Raw genomic sequence first — 19,483 nt, 5'->3', positions numbered from 1 at the left:
AAAACCAAAATAGCAAGTTCTACCAGGAGTACAGATATTATAAATTCCCTACTGGGGTTGTCTCTGCAACAAGTGGTTGAGGAGCCAACCCGGAGGGAGGCCATTTTGGATTTGGTATTCACAAATGGGGATTCGGTATATGATGTCATTGTAGGCGAAACCTTGGGATCTAGTGATCACCAGTCAGTGTGGTTTAATATAAGAACTGTGAAAGAGTCACACCACACAAAAACAAAAGTTTTAGATTTTAGAAAAACAGACTTTTCAAAAATGAAATTAGTCATAAATGAGTCCTTATCAGACTGGAACGGATTACATGGAGTCCAGGAGAAATGGGACTACTTAAAAGGTGCATTATTGAAGGCAATAGAAAATTGCATTAGACTTGTCAGTAAAAGCAAAAAAAGGAAGAGACCACTGTGGTACTCAGCAGAAGTGGCCCAAATCATTAAAAATAAAAAGCTAGCATTTTGTAATTATAAAAAAACCCAGAGCAATGAAGATAAGGAAATCTACAAGATTAGGCAGAAAGAGGCCAAGCAACTTATAAGAACTTCTAAAGCGCAGGCAGAAGAAAAACTAGCTCAGTCTATGAAAAAGGGGGATAAGACATTCTTCAGATATATAAATGAAAAAAGGAAATTAAAACAAGGAATAACTAAATTAAAAACAAAGGACGGAAGGTATGTAGAAGAGAATAAAGGGCTAGCCGACTGCCTTATTGAATACTTCTGTTCAGTTTTTACAGAAGAAAAACAAGGAGAAGGACCTCCACTTGAAAGGATGACTAATGAATCATTTGATGCATGTGTCTTTACAGAGGAAGACGTTCTAAGATTGCTGTCTAAAGTGAAGACAAATAAGTCACAGGGTCCTGATGAGATATACCCAAGATTATTAAAAGAGCTTAGTGGTGAGCTGGCAAAACCATTAACAGATCTATTTAACCAATCATTAGTAACAGGAGTCGTCCCGGAAGATTGGAAATTGGCAAATGTCGTGCCCATTCACAAGAAAGGTAGTAGGGAGGAATCGAGCAACTATAGACCAGTGAGTCTGACATCAATAGTAGGCAAATTAATGGAAACCCTATTAAAGGATAGGATTGTGGAACATCTTAAATCCCATGGATTGCAAGATGAAAAACAACATGGGTTTACTTCAGGGAGATCATGTCAAACAAATCTTATAGATTTTTTTGACTGGGTGACTAAAATAATAGACGGTGGAGGTGCAGTAGACATTGCATATCTAGATTTTAGTAAGGCTTTTGACACTGTCCCACATAGAAGACTTATCAATAAACTGCAGTCATTGAGCATGGACTCCCATATTGTTGAGTGGATTAGGCAGTGGCTGAGTGACAGACAACAGAGGGTTGTAGTCAATGGAGAACATTCAGAACAAGGTCATGTTACCAGTGGGGTACCTCAGGGATCTGTACTGGGACCAATTTTGTTTAATATCTTCATAAGTGATATTGCAAAAGGCCTCCATGGTAAGGTTTGTCTTTTTGCTGATGACACAAAGATATGTAACAGGGTTGATGTTCCTGGAGGTAAACGCCAAATGGAAAAGGATTTAGGAAAACTAGAAGAATGGTCAGAACTCTGGCAACTGAAATTTAATGTGGATAAGTGCAAGATAATGCACCTGGGGCGTAAAAACCCAAGGGCAGAATATAGAATATTTGACACAGTCCTGACCTCAGTATCTGAGGAAAGGGATTTAGGAGTAATTATTTCAGAAGACTTAAAGGTGGGAAGACAATGTAATAGAGCAGCACGAAATGCCAGCAGAATGCTTGGATGTATAGGGAGAGGTATAAGCAGTAGAAAGAGAGAAGTGCTTATGCCGCTGTACAGAACACTGGTGAGACCTCACTTGGAGAATTGTGCGCAGTACTGGAGGCCATATCTCCAGAAGGATATAGATACTCTAGAGAGAGTTCAGAGAAGAGCTACTAAACTAGTACATGGATTGCAGGAAAAAACTTACCAGGAAAGGATAAAGGACCTTAACATGTATAGCTTGGAAGAAAGAAGAGACAGAGGGGATATGATAGAAACTTTTAAATACATAAAGGGAATCAACTCGGTAAAGGAGGAGAGCATATTTAAAAGAAGAAAAACTACCACAAGAGGACACAGTTTTAAATTAGAGGGGCAAAGGTTTAAAAGTAATATGAGGAAGTATTACTTTACTGAGAGAGTAGTGGATGCATGGAATAACCTTCCTGCAGAAGTGGTAGCTGCAAATACAGTGAAGGAGTTTAAGCATGCATGGGATAGGCATAAGGCTATCCTTCATATAAGATAGGGCCAGGGACTATTCATAGGATTCAGATATATTGGGCAGACTAGATGGGCCAAATGGTTCTTATCTGCCGACACATTCTATGTTTCTATGTTTCTATGTAAAAAAGAAAAAGCTCAGGGGAGCCCACAACATTTATGATTACAGTGATAAAAGAACAAAAAACAAACAAACTTCTCTTTTAAGTCTATTACTTCAGTTATAGTGGGAGGAAAGGGATCCTTCTACCTTCTAGTAATGTTTAATGTAGTGGCAAGAAGGATGTGAATGATTGTGTGGTGAATGTTATGTGATAGAGCCTCCCTGTTCAGGGATAGTAAAGCAATTCCTGGCTTCAGGGGAATGTTTATTTGGGCTATTTCAGAGATAATATTGAATATGGATATCCAGAATGATGTTAGAATGGGGCAGCTCCATAGGATGTGCAGGATATCCTTTTTTTGGCTGCAGTTTCTCCAGCACTGATTAGATAGTTGTGAGTTGAATTTCAAGATTTTGTCTGGAGCCATGTACTATCTTAGTATGATTTCTTTGGAGAGTTCCCATAAAATGGAGGAGTATGTTACTTTGTGTGTGGTTTTGCAAAAGTTTAGCTCATTGGGAGTCTGTGAAGGTCTGTCCTAAATCAGTTCCCCACTGTTTGAAGGGGAGAGACTTGGTGAATTGGCGTGTTTGTTGGAGGATATTATAGAAAAGGGAAATCCCCTTTTGGTGAGAGGTGGAGGAAATTAGGTAGGGCTGAGCTGGGAGTTGTATTGAGTGAGGCCACACTGTGATTTTTGAATGTCAGCAAGCTATTTGTATGTACTGGTATATGTCGCTGTGGAATTATTTTTGTAGACAAGAGAAGGGTTTAGGAAAATAGCCTGAAAACATATCATTGATGTAGACAATAACTCTCTTGTTCCAGGAGGTAAAGGAAATTTGGCTATGAGGGGGCGCAGTGCTAAAAAAGGAATCTGCATGGGGGTATTGTCGGAGAACGTTTGGGCCTATTGGCTCAATTTCTTCCAGGATTTAAGTGTCACTTTCATGGTCGGGGGGGATACAGTGCATCCGAAAAGTATTTACAGTGCTTCACTTTTTCCACATTTTGTTATAATACAGCCTTAATCCAAAATTGATAAAATGTATTGTTTTCCTCAAAATTCTACAAACAATAATGACCATGTGAAAGATGTTTGTTTGAAATCTTTGCAAATGTATTAAAAAAAAATAAAAAAATAAAAAAATTACATGTACATAAGTATTCACAGCCTTTGACATGAAACTCAAAATTGAGCTCAGGTGCATCATGTTTCCACTGATCATCCTTAAGATGCTTCTACAACTTGATTGAAGTCCACCTGTGGAAAATTCAGTTGATTGGACATGATTTGGAAAGGTACACACCTGTCTATATAAGGTCCCACAGTTAACAGTGCATGTCAGAGCACAAACCAAGCCATGAAGTCTAAGGAATTGTCTGTAGACTTCCGAGACAGTATTGTATCTAGGCACAGATCTGGGAAAGGGTACAGAAAACTTTCTGTAGCATTGAAGGTCCAAATGAAAACAGTGGCCTCCATTATCCGTAAATGGAAGAAGCTGGGAACCACCAGGACTCTTCCTAGAGTGGGCCGTCTGGCCAAACTGAGCAATCAGGGGAGAAGAGTCTTAGTCAGGGATATGACCAAGAACTCAGTGGTCACTCTGACAGAGCTCCAGCATTTTTCTGTGAAGAGAGGAGAACCTTCAAGAAGTACCATCATCTCTGCAGCACTCCACCAATCAGGCCTGTATGGTAGAGTGGCCAGATGGAAGTCACTCCTCAGTAAAAGATACATGACAGACCAGCTGGAGCTTGCCATAAGGCACCTGAAGTGACTCTTGGACCATGAGAAACAAAATTCTCTGGTATGATGAAACAAAGATTGAACTGTTTGGCCTGAATGGAAAGCATCATGTCTGGAGGAAACCAGGCACCGCTCATCACCTGTTCAATACCATTCCTACAGTGAAGCATGGTGGTGGCAACATCATGCTGTAAGGAGACTAGTCAGGATCGAGGGAAAGATGAAGGCAGCAATGTACAGAGACATCCTTGATAAAAACCTGCTACAGAGTGCTCTGGACCTCATCTTGGGACGAAGGTTCATCTTCCAACAGGACAAGGATCCTAAGCACACAGCCAAGATGACAAAGGAGTGGCTACAGGTTAACCCTGTGAATGTCCTTGAGTCGCCCATTCAGAGCCAAGACTTGAACCACATTGAACATCACAGGAGAGATCTGAAAATGGCTGTGCAGTGTGCACCAATGCTCTCAATCCAACCTGATGGAGCTTGAGAGGTCCTGCAAAAAAGAATGGGAGAAAGCATCATACTCAAAAAGACTTGAGGCTGTAATTGGTGCCAAAGGTACTTCAACGAAGTATTGAGCAAAGGCTGTGAATACTTATGTACATGGGATGTTTTTTGTTTTTTATTTTTATTAAATTTGCAACACATTCATGTTGTCATTATGAGGTATTGTTTGTAGAATTTTGAGGAAAATAATTAATTTAATAAATTTTAGAACAAGGCCTTAACATAACAAAATGTGGAAAAAGTGAAGCGTTGTGAATACTTTCCAGATGCATTGTATATGAAGGAACCCTGGCTTCTAGTTGAGTGCTAAATAACCATGTTGAGAGGGGTTAGTGGGGGCTATATGTTGATTTGATGGATCTCAAGGTTGTGGAGAGGTTAGGAACCATTCTTTAGGTTGTTTAAGGACTGATGCCGAATAGTAATCGAAAAAATCTACGAATCCTACTCCTCCATTAAACCTATGCTTGAATAATTTTGAGTGTGCACATCTAGACTTTTTTCCATTCAAACAAATTTGGATAGGAGGGATTGTAGGGATTTAAAATAGCTGTCCGGGACTGGTATGGGTAGTGTCCTAAAAAAATAGATACGTTGGGGGAATTGCATCATTTAGAATGCCGTCAATCTGCCCATCCATGAGAATTCCAATTTGGCCATATTGTAAAGGTCTTGTAGTTTAGTGCGAAGGGAGAGGCAATTGTGTTGGAACAGTGTTTTGGTTGACCTCATCAGTTGTATTCCTAGGTAGGATAAGCTTTTGTCCGCCCAACTATATGGGAACTGCTATTGAAGGAGATGTCAGGTTGTGGCAATCCATAAGTCTAGAATGGATGATTTGATGAATGAATCAGGGCCTGGAGAATGTCCACTAGTAGTGTTGAGCGAACACGGACTGTATTATTCGTGTTCGTACCGAATAATTGGATTTTTTGTACCCGAACACGGACACGGACACTTTACTGTATGTTCGGGTAAAAATCCGTGTTCGGTCGTTTTATTTCCGGGTTTTGCATGCTTTGGCGCTCTTTTCATGGCGGGCTTTCAACAGCCAATCAACAATCGTTTAACTGGTGTGCCTTAAGCCATCCCAGCCATGCCTGCAAATGTCTCAGTAGCTGTGATTGGCCGTCTGAAGCATGTGACCAAGTCTTTATAAGTTCGAGGCAGCCGCAGCGGCGTCATTATGCTGCTTAGATTCAGGGACAGAGCACACATCAACGTGCTGGCTGCTGATTAGGGAAAGATAGGCAGGAAAAAACCATTTGTGTCCGGATAGAATTGAGGGACAGGTCGGAGTGTTTAGGCAGGGCGAGTTGTAGGCATTTTAGGGATAGAGTCTGCTGAATTATAGGGTCAGTGTCTTCTACAAACTACAATCGATATTGCTGTGTGGGGGGTGGGGTCTGCACTCAATCCTGATCTACGATCTCTTCTCAATCCTGTTAGGGACAGAGTCTGCTGAATTTTAGGGAAACTGTGTTCTACAAACTACAATCGATATTGCTGTGTGGTGTGGGATTGGAGATAGGCAGGTGTCAGTGATCCACATCCATTTTTCTGTGTGTGAGCTGCAGTGAACACAATCTTTTTGGGCTGCAGTGAACACAATCTTTTTGGGCTGCAGTGAACACAATCTTTTTGGGCTGCAGTGAACACAATCTTTTTGGGCTGCAGTGAACACAATCTTTTTGGGGTGCAGTGAACAAAATCTTTTTGGGGTGCAGTGAACACAATCCTTTTTGGTGTGCAGTGAACACAATCTTTGTGGGGTGCAGTGAACAAAATCCTTTGTGGGGTGCAGTGAACACAATCTTTTTGGGGTGCAGTGAACAAAATCCTTTTTGGGGTGCAGTGAACAACATCCTTTTTGGGGTGCAGTGAACACAATCTTTTTGGGGTGCAGTGAACAAAATCCTTTGTGGGGTGCAGTGAACACAATCTTTTTGGGGTGCAGTGAACACAATCTTTTTGGGGTGGAGTGAACAACATCCTTTTTGGGGTGCAGTGAACAACATCCTTTTTGGGGTGCAGTGAACACAATCTTTTTGGGGTGCAGTGAACACAATCTTTGTGGGGTGCAGTGAACACAATCTTTTTGGGGTGGAGTGAACAACATCCTTTTTGGGGTGCAGTGAACAACATCCTTTTTGGGGTGCAGTGAACACAATCTTTTTGGGGTGCAGTGAACACAATCTTTGTGGGGTACAGTGAACAGAATCTTTGTGGGGTGCAGTGAACACAATCTTTGGGGGGTACAGTGAACACAATCTTTGTGAGGTGCAGTGAACACAATCTTTGTGGGGTGCAGTGAACACAATCATTGTGGGGTGCAGTGAACTCAATCTTTGTGGGGTACAGTGAACACAATCTCATACTTCTGAAGGTTTGAGGGTGCTGCCTGTTCCATACTCCCCCTACTCCTCATCTAGCCTTTTAGGGGTACAAACAATAGTAATTGGGGCCTAGTGTGGTTGTGTACGTGTGATATACATACACTTTTTTGGGATCATATTTTCTATTCCGCTATTTAATCAAAAACCTTTGGGGATCAGTTAAATTGGGGGATAGTCTGTGTTGGTACGTGTGAGAGAGATCCACCTTTCCAAGTTGTTGGGGTTCATCTCATACTTCTGAAGGTTTGAGGGTGCTGCCTGTTCCATACTCCCCCTACTCCTAGCCTTTTAGGGGTACAAACAATAGTAATTGGGGCCTAGTGTGGTTGTGTACGTGTGATATACATACACTTTTTTGGGATCATATTTTCTATTCCGCTATTTAATCAAAAACCTTTGGGGATCAGTTAAATTGGGGGATAGTCTGTGTTGGTACGTGTGAGAGAGATCCACCTTTCCAAGTTGTTGGGGTTCATCTCATACTTCTGAAGGTTTGAGGGTGCTGCCTGTTCCATACTCCCCCTACTCCTAGCCTTTTAGGGGTACAAACAATAGTAATTGGGGCCTAGTGTGGTTGTGTACGTGTGATATACATACACTTTTTTGGGATCATATTTTCTATTCCGCTATTTAATCAAAAACCTTTGGGGATCAGTTAAATTGGGGGATAGTCTGTGTTGGTACGTGTGAGAGAGATCCACCTTTCCAAGTTGTTGGGGTTCATCTCATACTTCTGAAGGTTTGAGGGTGCTGCCTGTTCCATACTCCCCCTACTCCTAGCCTTTTAGGGGTACAAACAATAGTAATTGGGGCCTAGTGTGGTTGTGTACGTGTGATATACATACACTTTTTTGGGATCATATTTTCTATTCCGCTATTTAATCAAAAACCTTTGGGGATCAGTTAAATTGGGGGATAGTCTGTGTTGGTACGTGTGAGAGAGATCCACCTTTCCAAGTTGTTGGGGTTCATCTCATACTTCTGAAGGTTTGAGGGTGCTGCCTGTTCCATACTCCCCCTACTCCTAGCCTTTTAGGGGTACAAACAATAGTAATTGGGGCCTAGTGTGGTTGTGTACGTGTGATATACATACACTTTTTTGGGATCATATTTTCTATTCCGCTATTTAATCAAAAACCTTTGGGGATCAGTTAAATTGGGGGATAGTCTGTGTTGGTACGTGTGAGAGAGATCCACCTTTCCAAGTTGTTGGGGTTCATCTCATACTTCTGAAGGTTTGAGGGTGCTGCCTGTTCCATACTCCCCCTACTCCTAGCCTTTTAGGGGTACAAACAATAGTAATTGGGGCCTAGTGTGGTTGTGTACGTGTGATATACATACACTTTTTTGGGATCATATTTTCTATTCCGCTATTTAATCAAAAACCTTTGGGGATCAGTTAAATTGGGGGATAGTCTGTGTTGGTACGTGTGAGAGAGATCCACCTTTCCAAGTTGTTGGGGTTCATCTCATACTTCTGAAGGTTTGAGGGTGCTGCCTGTTCCATACTCCCCCTACTCCTAGCCTTTTAGGGGTACAAACAATAGTAATTGGGGCCTAGTGTGGTTGTGTACGTGTGATATACATACACTTTTTTGGGATCATATTTTCTATTCCGCTATTTAATCAAAAACCTTTGGGGATCAGTTAAATTGGGGGATAGTCTGTGTTGGTACGTGTGAGAGAGATCCACCTTTCCAAGTTGTTGGGGTTCATCTCATACTTCTGAAGGTTTGAGGGTGCTGCCTGTTCCATACTCCCCCTACTCCTAGCCTTTTAGGGGTACAAACAATAGTAATTGGGGCCTAGTGTGGTTGTGTACGTGTGATATACATACACTTTTTTGGGATCATATTTTCTATTCCGCTATTTAATCAAAAACCTTTGGGGATCAGTTAAATTGGGGGATAGTCTGTGTTGGTACGTGTGAGAGAGATCCACCTTTCCAAGTTGTTGGGGTTCATCTCATACTTCTGAAGGTTTGAGGGTGCTGCCTGTTCCATACTCCCCCTACTCCTAGCCTTTTAGGGGTACAAACAATAGTAATTGGGGCCTAGTGTGGTTGTGTACGTGTGATATACATACACTTTTTTGGGATCATATTTTCTATTCCGCTATTTAATCAAAAACCTTTGGGGATCAGTTAAATTGGGGGATAGTCTGTGTTGGTACGTGTGAGAGAGATCCACCTTTCCAAGTTGTTGGGGTTCATCTCATACTTCTGAAGGTTTGAGGGTGCTGCCTGTTCCATACTCCCCCTACTCCTAGCCTTTTAGGGGTACAAACAATAGTAATTGGGGCCTAGTGTGGTTGTGTACGTGTGATATACATACACTTTTTTTGGATCATATTTTCTATTCCGCTATTTAATCAAAAACCTTTGGGGATCAGTTAAATTGGGGGATAGTCTGTGTTGGTACGTGTGAGAGAGATCCACCTTTCCAAGTTGTTGGGGTTCATCTCATACTTCTGAAGGTTTGAGGGTGCTGCCTGTTCCATACTCCCCCTACTCCTAGCCTTTTAGGGGTACAAACAATAGTAATTGGGGCCTAGTGTGGTTGTGTACGTGTGATATACATACACTTTTTTGGGATCATATTTTCTATTCCGCTATTTAATCAAAAACCTTTGGGGATCAGTTAAATTGGGGGATAGTCTGTGTTGGTACGTGTGAGAGAGATCCACCTTTCCAAGTTGTTGGGGTTCATCTCATACTTCTGAAGGTTTGAGGGTGCTGCCTGTTCCATACCCCCCCTACTCCTCATCTAGCCTTTTAGGGGTACAAACAATAGTAATTGGGGCCTAGTGTGGTTGTGTACGTGTGATATACATACACTTTTTTTGGATCATATTTTCTATTCCGCTATTTAATCAAAAACCTTTGGGGATCAGTTAAATTGGGGGATAGTCTGTGTCGGTACGTGTGAGAGAGATCCACCTTTCCAAGTTGTTGGGGTTCATCTCATACTTCTGAAGGTTTGAGGGTGCTGCCTGTTCCATACCCCCCCTACTCCTCATCTAGCCTTTTAGGGGTACAAACAATAGTAATTGGGGCCTAGTGTGGTTGTGTACGTGCGAGATACATACACTTTTTTTGATCATATTTCCTATTCCGCTATTCAATAAAAACCTTTGAGGATCAATTGAATTGCGGGATAGTCTGTGTCGGTACGTGTGAGAGAGATCCACCTTTCCAAGTTGTTGGGGTTCATCTCATACTTCTGAAGGTTTGAGGGTGCTGCCTGTTCCATACTCCCCCTACTCCTCATCTAGCCTTTTAGGGGTACAAACAATAGTAATTGGGGCCCAGTGTGGTTGTGTACGTGTGATATACATACACTTTTTTGGGATCATATTTTCTATTCCGCTATTTAATCAAAAACCTTTGGGGATCAGTTAAATTGGGGGATAGTCTGTGTCGGTACGTGTGAGAGAGATCCACCTTTCCAAGTTGTTGGGGTTCATCTCATACTTCTGAAGGTTTGAGGGTGCTGCCTGTTCCATACCCCCCCTACTCCTCATCTAGCCTTTTAGGGGTACAAACAATAGTAATTGGGGCCTAGTGTGGTTGTGTACGTGCGAGATACATACACTTTTTTTGATCATATTTCCTATTCCGCTATTCAATAAAAACCTTTGAGGATCAATTGAATTGCGGGATAGTCTGTGTCGGTACGTGTGAGAGAGATCCACCTTTCCAAGTTGTTGGGGTTCATCTCATACTTCTGAAGGTTTGAGGGTGCTGCCTGTTCCATACTCCCCCTACTCCTCATCTAGCCTTTTAGGGGTACAAACAATAGTAATTGGGGCCTAGTGTGGTTGTGTACGTGTGATATACATACACTTTTTTTGGATCATATTTTCTATTCCGCTATTTAATCAAAAACCTTTGGGGATCAGTTAAATTGGGGGATAGTCTGTGTTGGTACGTGTGAGAGAGATCCACCTTTCCAAGTTGTTGGGGTTCATCTCATACTTCTGAAGGTTTGAGGGTGCTGCCTGTTCCATACTCCCCCTACTCCTCATCTAGCCTTTTAGGGGTACAAACAATAGTAATTGGGGCCCAGTGTGGTTGTGTACGTGTGATATACATACACTTTTTTGGGATCATATTTTCTATTCCGCTATTTAATCAAAAACCTTTGGGGATCAGTTAAATTGGGGGATAGTCTGTGTCGGTACGTGTGAGAGAGATCCACCTTTCCAAGTTGTTGGGGTTCATCTCATACTTCTGAAGGTTTGAGGGTGCTGCCTGTTCCATACCCCCCCTACTCCTCATCTAGCCTTTTAGGGGTACAAACAATAGTAATTGGGGCCTAGTGTGGTTGTGTACGTGTGATATACATACACTTTTTTTGGATCATATTTTCTATTCCGCTATTTAATCAAAAACCTTTGGGGATCAGTTAAATTGGGGGATAGTCTGTGTCGGTACGTGTGAGAGAGATCCACCTTTCCAAGTTGTTGGGGTTCATCTCATACTTCTGAAGGTTTGAGGGTGCTGCCTGTTCCATACCCCCCCTACTCCTCATCTAGCCTTTTAGGGGTACAAACAATAGTAATTGGGGCCTAGTGTGGTTGTGTACGTGCGAGATACATACACTTTTTTTGATCATATTTCCTATTCCGCTATTCAATAAAAACCTTTGAGGATCAATTGAATTGCGGGATAGTCTGTGTCGGTACGTGTGAGAGAGATCCACCTTTCCAAGTTGTTGGGGTTCATCTCATACTTCTGAAGGTTTGAGGGTGCTGCCTGTTCCATACTCCCCCTACTCCTCATCTAGCCTTTTAGGGGTACAAACAATAGTAATTGGGGCCCAGTGTGGTTGTGTACGTGTGATATACATACACTTTTTTTGGATCATATTTTCTATTCCGCTATTTAATTTAACTGGGCCTCCATGCGAGACCTGTGTGCCTTGTTGCGCTGTTTTGAGTACTCCACCAACATGGCCAGTGGCAATGACGCCGTTCTCAGCTTAACTATCCCACTTCTATGCCTCCTTGAAAAAACAATTCGGGCGATGATGGAAGAGGATGTGGCACAGGATGAGGAGGAGGAGGAGGATGAAGAGGTAACATTTCCAAGGCTTTCAGGGCAGTCATTCGCAAGGGGCTCCGAGGGTGGGTTCCTGCACACGCAAACGCCAGGGACGCAATTGTCCAGCAGGGGCACAGTTCTGGAGGATGTGGAGGATGAGGAGGAGGAGGAGCTGGAGGAGGAGATGGAACCATGTTCACAGCAGGGTGGCACCCAGGCCAGCTCATGGCCATCACTGGTGCGTGGCTGGGGGGATACAGAGGACACGGACGATACACCTCCCACAGAGGACAGCCTTTCGTTGCCTCTGGGCAGCCTGGCACACATGAGCGATTACATGCTGCAGTGTCTCCACAACGACCGCCGAGTTGCCCACATTCTAACTTGTGCTGATTACTGGGTGGCCACGCTGCTGGATCCCCGTTACAAGGACAACGTACCGTCCTTAATTCACTCACTGGAGCGCGATCGCAAGATGCGCGAGTACAAGCGCACGCTGGTAGACGCCATGCTGCTGGCATTCCCATCTGACAGCGGGGCCACAGTGGAAGCACAAGGCAGAGGAGGAGGAGGAGGAGGTCGCCAACGCAACCAGGGCACCGCCAGCACCTCAGAAGGCAGGGTTAGCATGGCCGAAATGTGGAAAAGCTTTGTCAGCACGCCACAACAAACAGCAGCACCAGCAGCTCAGATGGAACGTCTTAGCAGGAGGCAGCATTTTACCAACATGGTGGAGCAGTATGTGTGCACACGCCTACATGTAGTGAATGACGGGTCTGCCCCCTTCAACTTCTGGGTCTCCAAATTGGGCACATGGCTTGAGCTTGCCCTTTACGCCTTGGAGGTGCTGGCGTGCCCTGCAGCCAGTGTATTATCTGAACGGGTATTTAGCACGGCTGGGGGCGTTATAACAGACAAGCGCAGCCGCCTGTCCAGAGACAATGTGGACAAGCTCACGTTCATTAAAATGAACCAGGCATGGATCCCACGGGACTTTTCCGTACCTTATGCAGAATAGCAATGGATACCGACCTTACCCACCCATTGTTCCATTTTTGCTCTTTCTCACTCTTTTGGGGTGTACCCTCATTTAAAATTTTTGAAAAGAAGCAGTGTTGGCTACCTCGTCCTCCTCCTCAGGGCCAGATTAATGTAGGGGCTATTGGAGCTGCAGCTCCAGGCCCCTACCTTTTATATAGGCCCCGGGTTGGCCATATTCACTGTTACCGCTCTTCTGTCACTTGTAAACACAGAAGTCTGGCTTCTATGCTCGCTTCCCCAGGCAGCACCCTCAGAACCTCCCCACACAGCGTGAAGGCCGGACAAGGAGGGACAGTTGGCGATGCATGGATGTGTTTATGGGCTTCAGAGACAGCATCCCATGTTGAATTAGGCATGCATGGCTGCACCCTTCCTCCTCTGGGTGCATGGCAAGGCACGGCCCTTAAGGCCCTTCAAAATCCTCAGCACCAAGCCCATGATGCTGTTAATCCGGCCCTGGTCCTCCTCCACCGCCGCTTCCACCTACACCGCCCATAGGTGTGCGCAGCCTATTGCATTAAGGTGTGCACCCCAAAGTTGAAATACACATGCATGTGTTTGCCAGCAGGGAGAGTAATGTATCGGGGCCATGTACCTGTAGGCAAGGAGAAATAGAGCAGAGCAGGTCCCAGGGAGATCTTTCCCATCTCCTCACTGGCAATGCTATGTGCCCTAGGTGATTAGGGTGTGCCCAGGCACACCCAGCACACCCTGTGCGCACGCCTATGTCACCGCCACATCCACCACCACCTCAACCTCCCTCCTACTCCATATGGGCCTCGTCCTTCAGAGATGAAGAAGAACATTGTTTTATTTTTCTGTTTTTTTTTTGTTGTTTTAAGTTATTTCCCTATCCACATTTGTTTGCAGAGCACTTGCCATGCTCTTAATTACGTTTTGCTGCCATTTGCAGCACTCTAGCCCTTTCCTTTGGTGTTTTAGAGCCATTTTAGTGCCTTAAAGTTCGGGTCCCCATTGACTTCAATGGGGTTCGGTGTCCGGGAAAAGTTCGGTAAAAGTCCGGGACACGGACCCGGACTTTTTTTTAAAGTTCGGCCGAACCCGTCGAACACGGACATCTAGGTGTTCGCTCAACCCTATCCACTAGTCTATTGGCCAAAAGTTTGGCATAGATCTTAAGATCAAGGTTTAACAAAGAGATGGGGTGAAAATTTTGGAGACCGGTTTTGGCAGGGTTACAACTAGTGCAGAGCATTTCCGAGGGAAAAGATGAGGAAGAGGCAGCTTGGTTAAATATGTCACATAGGTGTAGGGTCAATATTTTTTGGAATGTTTTAAAATATTCCCCTGTTAGTCCATTGGGACCTGGGGATTTGGAGTAAGGTAGCTTTTCTAATACTTTTTTGATTTCGTCTATAGACAATAGTTCCCTTAGACACGAAACTTGATGAGTTGATAATGTGGGGAGGTTATTATGGTCAAGAGAGGACAACATCTCATCTTAAAATGGCTGATATGTGTCTTTTTCGTTGTGGGTATTGTAAAGGTTGCTATAATAGCAGCTGAAGGAATAAGCAATGGATTGGGGTTTTAGAAGTTTATCACGAGTAATTGTGTGATTTACACTAAGTATGTGATTTTGGATTTGAGGCGGTGCCCCTTATTATGTGGAGCTATTGCCTTTCCTGCTTCATTTCCAGTTACAAATATTTTAGCTTTGAGTTTACATAGTGATTTTTCGAACGATTCTAGTAGCAGAGCGCGGAGTTCATGCCGAAGCTTAAATATTTTGGATTAAAGAAATGGGGTTGGATGCGACTTGTTTTAGAGTTCTGCGGCATCAATAGCAGCCGTCAACTCCGCCTCACGCTGTGATTGGGCAATTAGGTTACCATACATACAGGTTTGTGTTTTGACACTCCTATGACCAGATTGATCTTTCCTTCCCATGTGACACTTCAGTTTATCCATATATACTGGATCTGAAGCTCTCAGTCTCACTCTTTCCCTACTATGGGAAGATTAACTTCCATTGTGTGTTGCAATATATATATATATAATTTTTTTTTTTTTAACAATCATTTGTACATCTTTTCTTCTATATTGCTCTATTTTCTTTTATATTTGTTTCTCCCTCAGTCAAGGATAGGACACCCATTTGGATCCTGTCTACTTCTGAACTAGATCAAGGGTACATTGCTGCATCTGGAAGAAGATGGTATCTTGAACACCGATGAGCACACCACGTTGTACCAATTTTTTGGTTGTGACAGTTTAATTATCCATGTATTGCTCTAACTTTTTTCTTGTTATCATTTTTGATAGGTCAACATTGTAACCAGAGCTCATTTTTTATCTCATGTGAGATTTTTTAACAATTGTTAATAAAAGCAATAATTTTATAATTTTGTTTCCAAGAGTTATTCGCTGCCAAAAAAAAACCCCTGTGAGAATTTTCCTTTTTTCTACAATTAGTTTGGGGTGTGCAGCCTTCTCCTCTCTACATGTGTTTCTCCAATTTTTCAGCACATCATGTTGTTTCAGTGAAAAGCAGGCTTTATATATGTGCGGGAAGGATTTTTGTTGAAATGAAGGTGCGGAGTCCATGGCAAAATGTGTTTCTTGAACGCAAAGGATATCACAGTTGTGTGACAAGGCTGTTTTCGATAGAGATGCTATTTTTGCTTGGTGATTTAAGCCTTTCGAGTTCAGGGATAGTATATTAATAGACATAATGAGATGTGGTTGGCTCATGTAGATGGATAGTAAAGACTCACGTTTGGGATGTTCAGCTGGTGATTCTTTCTAGGGTCCGTGTGGAAAAGCCAAGGGGTATGCTTGGGCGTGGAGCTCCTAAAGAGGAAAAACACAGTTCTGTGTCTTGTAGTAGTCTGTAGTGAGAGAAACAGATTTAAACTTGAATAGTTCAGAAGTAGACAGGATCCAAATGGGTGTCCTATCCTTGACTGAGGGAGAAACAAATATAAAAGAAAATAGAGCAATATAGAAGAAAAGATGTACAAATGATTGTTAAAAAAAAAAAAAATATATATATATATATTGCAACACACAATGGAAGTGAATCTTCCCATAGTAGGGAAAGAGTGAGACTGGATAAACTGAAGTGTCACATGGGAAGGAAAGATCAATCCGGTCATAGGAGTGTCAAAACACAAACCTGTATGTATGGTAACCTAATTGCCCAATCATGGAGACAGGCATGTCTCCATGTATCCCCCGTCGACTTCTCCACATTCTGGCATCTGTAGCAACCCGATTTACATCCCCAGACAAGTGTGGGCGAAATTTGAGGCTTGGTTAAGTGACTGTCAAACCGGAAGTACACAAGCCACCATGATGGAAAAAGGCAGGAAATGGAGAGCGGCGTTGAGACGAGTAACCTATGAAAAACACTGACCAGGAAGACCAGTGATTCACAGGTGCATCAAAAGGGGCCAGAAGGCTCCACCTGATGCTGAAGTGCCCCTACCAAAGGAGGGGCTACACGTGTCGGGTGTCGAAAGGATTCTAGGACAATATCCCCCCGGACAATATCCCCTCGGACAATATCCCCCAGACAATATCCCCCCGGACAATATCCCCCCTGGACAACATCCCCCCGGACAATATCCTCCCTGGGCAATATCCCCCTAGACAATATCCCCCCTCTAACCCTAACCCTCTAACCCTAACCCTATGTCCAGGGGGATGTTTTCCGGCAGGATATTGCCCAGGGGATGTTGTCCCGGGGGGATTATGTCCAGGGGGGTTATTGTCCAGGGGTATATTGTCCTGATACCGCCGAAAGGGGACATGACCTCAACCTGGAGAGCAATTTATGTATGGAACACAATTATATAGTAATAAACTTCTTTGGAAAGAAGTTGTTCTTTGACTTGTAAGAAATGCACCTTTCTGGCTGATCTGCCCATATACAAACATACCTATATGAATAGGGGCTGCCGCTAGAAATATAACAAGGTATGGGCCCCCTGGACTGCTGAATAATCCCATATCTCAGCCTTTTTACCCTCCTATTTCTGCTCCCCCCCCTGGCTTCCTGATGCCTGACTTATCCCCCCCCCCCACCTCTGTTTTCGCTTCTCCTTTCCCTCTCCTCCCTGTGGTCCCTTTTCTTCCTCCTTTCTTCTACTTCTTCTCCTCTTATGTCCCTCTCACCCTCCCCCTCTTTCCTTCCTTCCTTCTCTCCCCACTTTCCCTGTTCTCCCCCCCCTCTTTCTCTTTTATCACGTTTCCTTCTCTAGTGGGAAGTTACTCTGGGATACACTGTACAATTGTTTGGTCATTATTGTTTTCTGATGATATTATTTCTCTACTGCGTACCTTCTATGCTCCTCTTTAGTATGCCATTTTCTTCTTTTTAATTGCATTGTGAATTTTGTACTGACGTTCCCTTACTTTCTGTGAATTTGTACTGTACTGTCGTTTCCTTTTCAAAAAAAGCACTCCTTGTTTGTTAAAAAAGAAATGCACCTCATCAGGACATCTCTAGGCACTGGGTCCTCCAGATGTTTAGGTTTTGGAATTCTGTGTATGCAGTCGAAGGTGCATTCTACCGCTGACACCTCTGGAAGAAGGCTTTAGATTAGATCACTGGCATACATATGCAGGTCTGATGGTGGGAGGTGATTGCGGCGTGAGCGGTCTTCAAGATCCACTAGTTTTGCCTTATCCATAAGTTATCATCATTTTGATATTTATAGGCATCAAATAGATTGTTCACTGAGGTTGTGCATTCATCCAATCTATTTTTAATATAATGCACTCTCCCCCCATACACTGCATTTCAGAGGTGAATTTGTGAATAAGAGAGGAAAAATTTGCCATGAGGGAGGTTTGTAGTGAAAGTAACATATCTTTCATAGTTGTGTTGAGGACTGGCTGTCCAGAGGTAGGGAAGGCTGCAATGGATGATTGCTGGCTGAGGCCTATGTGATCTAGGTGTTTATCTGTACTAATTGTGGCTGCAGTTTGGTGAGGCAAATCCACCCGCATCTGCGCTTTGGTAGGGCTGTTTAGAATTAGGATCCCTGGGTGTTTGTACGGTTTTCTTCAGTGTGTCAGTCTCCTTGATCTTCATCTGGAAGGTCTATAAAGGAGGATGATAGCTGTGAAGTCGGGCCAGCGGTGCCTTCTTGTGATTTTCCTTTCCCTGGTGTCGGCTGAAGAAAGAAAGCTGTCAGCTTTTTCGGGCATGTTCAACCTTTTGTTTCCACGACAATGCTGATGGGTGTCCTGGTGCTGTTAGGGGACTGTTCCCAGACAGTGTGAGGGTAGAATGCCCGCTGGATTGCTGGGTTTTTTCCTGGTCAGCTCGCAGAGCTCCAGGCTTAAGCGGCCATTATGATTGTGTGCAAACCAAGCTCCTTTTTTATATATTTTTCATTCAAATCTTTTCGCTACGTTTGTATGATTTGGTACCTTTTAAGTCAATATATTGCAAACACCTCATCTCAACTTCATTTTCTTTTCCATGAATTCAAAATTTGCATCACTAATTTCAAAGTGGCACGGTCCGAGTCTTTATACAGCTTTGAGCTAGGACTAATGCAATATCAGTTTATAAGCTACTTAAAGAACACAGCCCCAATAGTTTCTGTATTTTCTGTAAGGTGATAAATGTATCAAACAAATAAAATAATGTTCACATAACAACGGTTCTGCATACCAGTGCCTTTTTTAAAGTTTCTTTCATCAGCCACAGGCAGAGGGGCATTAAAAATTCAGTGGAAATAATTACTTTTAAAGCACAGTTTTGATTTTAAAATTGCAAGTTTGCAGCAGAGAGCATAATAAGCTATTCCATTTGCAGGGGCAATCATTTTTGATGTGTTGTTTATCCTTGTTTGGATGCATGTAGAAGGAAGATGATGTTTTTTTCTGAATATAATTGAACTACAGAAGAGCGTAATTAACCATACCCTTTAAATATAGTGGTTAATTTAATAGTCTAATTACAGCCATGGCAATAGAAGTAACGCAGTGCGAGGTCGTGAATCTAGGTCGGAATATGCTTCATACCATGTATTGGATGTGATGTAAGGCTTAATTAAAGAGATTCCAAGGCTTTATTACACACTTGTAAGAAATTCCAAAAATAAAAAAAGAAAAGGGCATTAAGGTTTGTTATATTATTTATAGCTAAGTTATGCATAATAATTTTGTGGGCTCTGGGGTCTAAATAGCCTGCATGCAGTGAGAAATATTTATTAGAATTCTTGCTAATAGGAAAATCTTATAAAATTCCACCTTTTTACCATAATGTGGCCTGTCAGTCAATTTGAATAAAACAGGCTTTTTTTTTTTTTTTTTTTAATATGTTTTCTGCTGACAAATGCAATGCAAAATGTTTTCTA

The sequence above is a fragment of the Pelophylax lessonae genome (assembly GCF_965119305.1).
Source record: "Pelophylax lessonae genome assembly, chromosome: 12".
Classification (NCBI taxonomy): domain Eukaryota; kingdom Metazoa; phylum Chordata; class Amphibia; order Anura; family Ranidae; genus Pelophylax; species Pelophylax lessonae.
The sequence above is the reverse complement of the archived record's forward strand: the minus strand, read 5'-3'. Positions refer to the sequence as shown.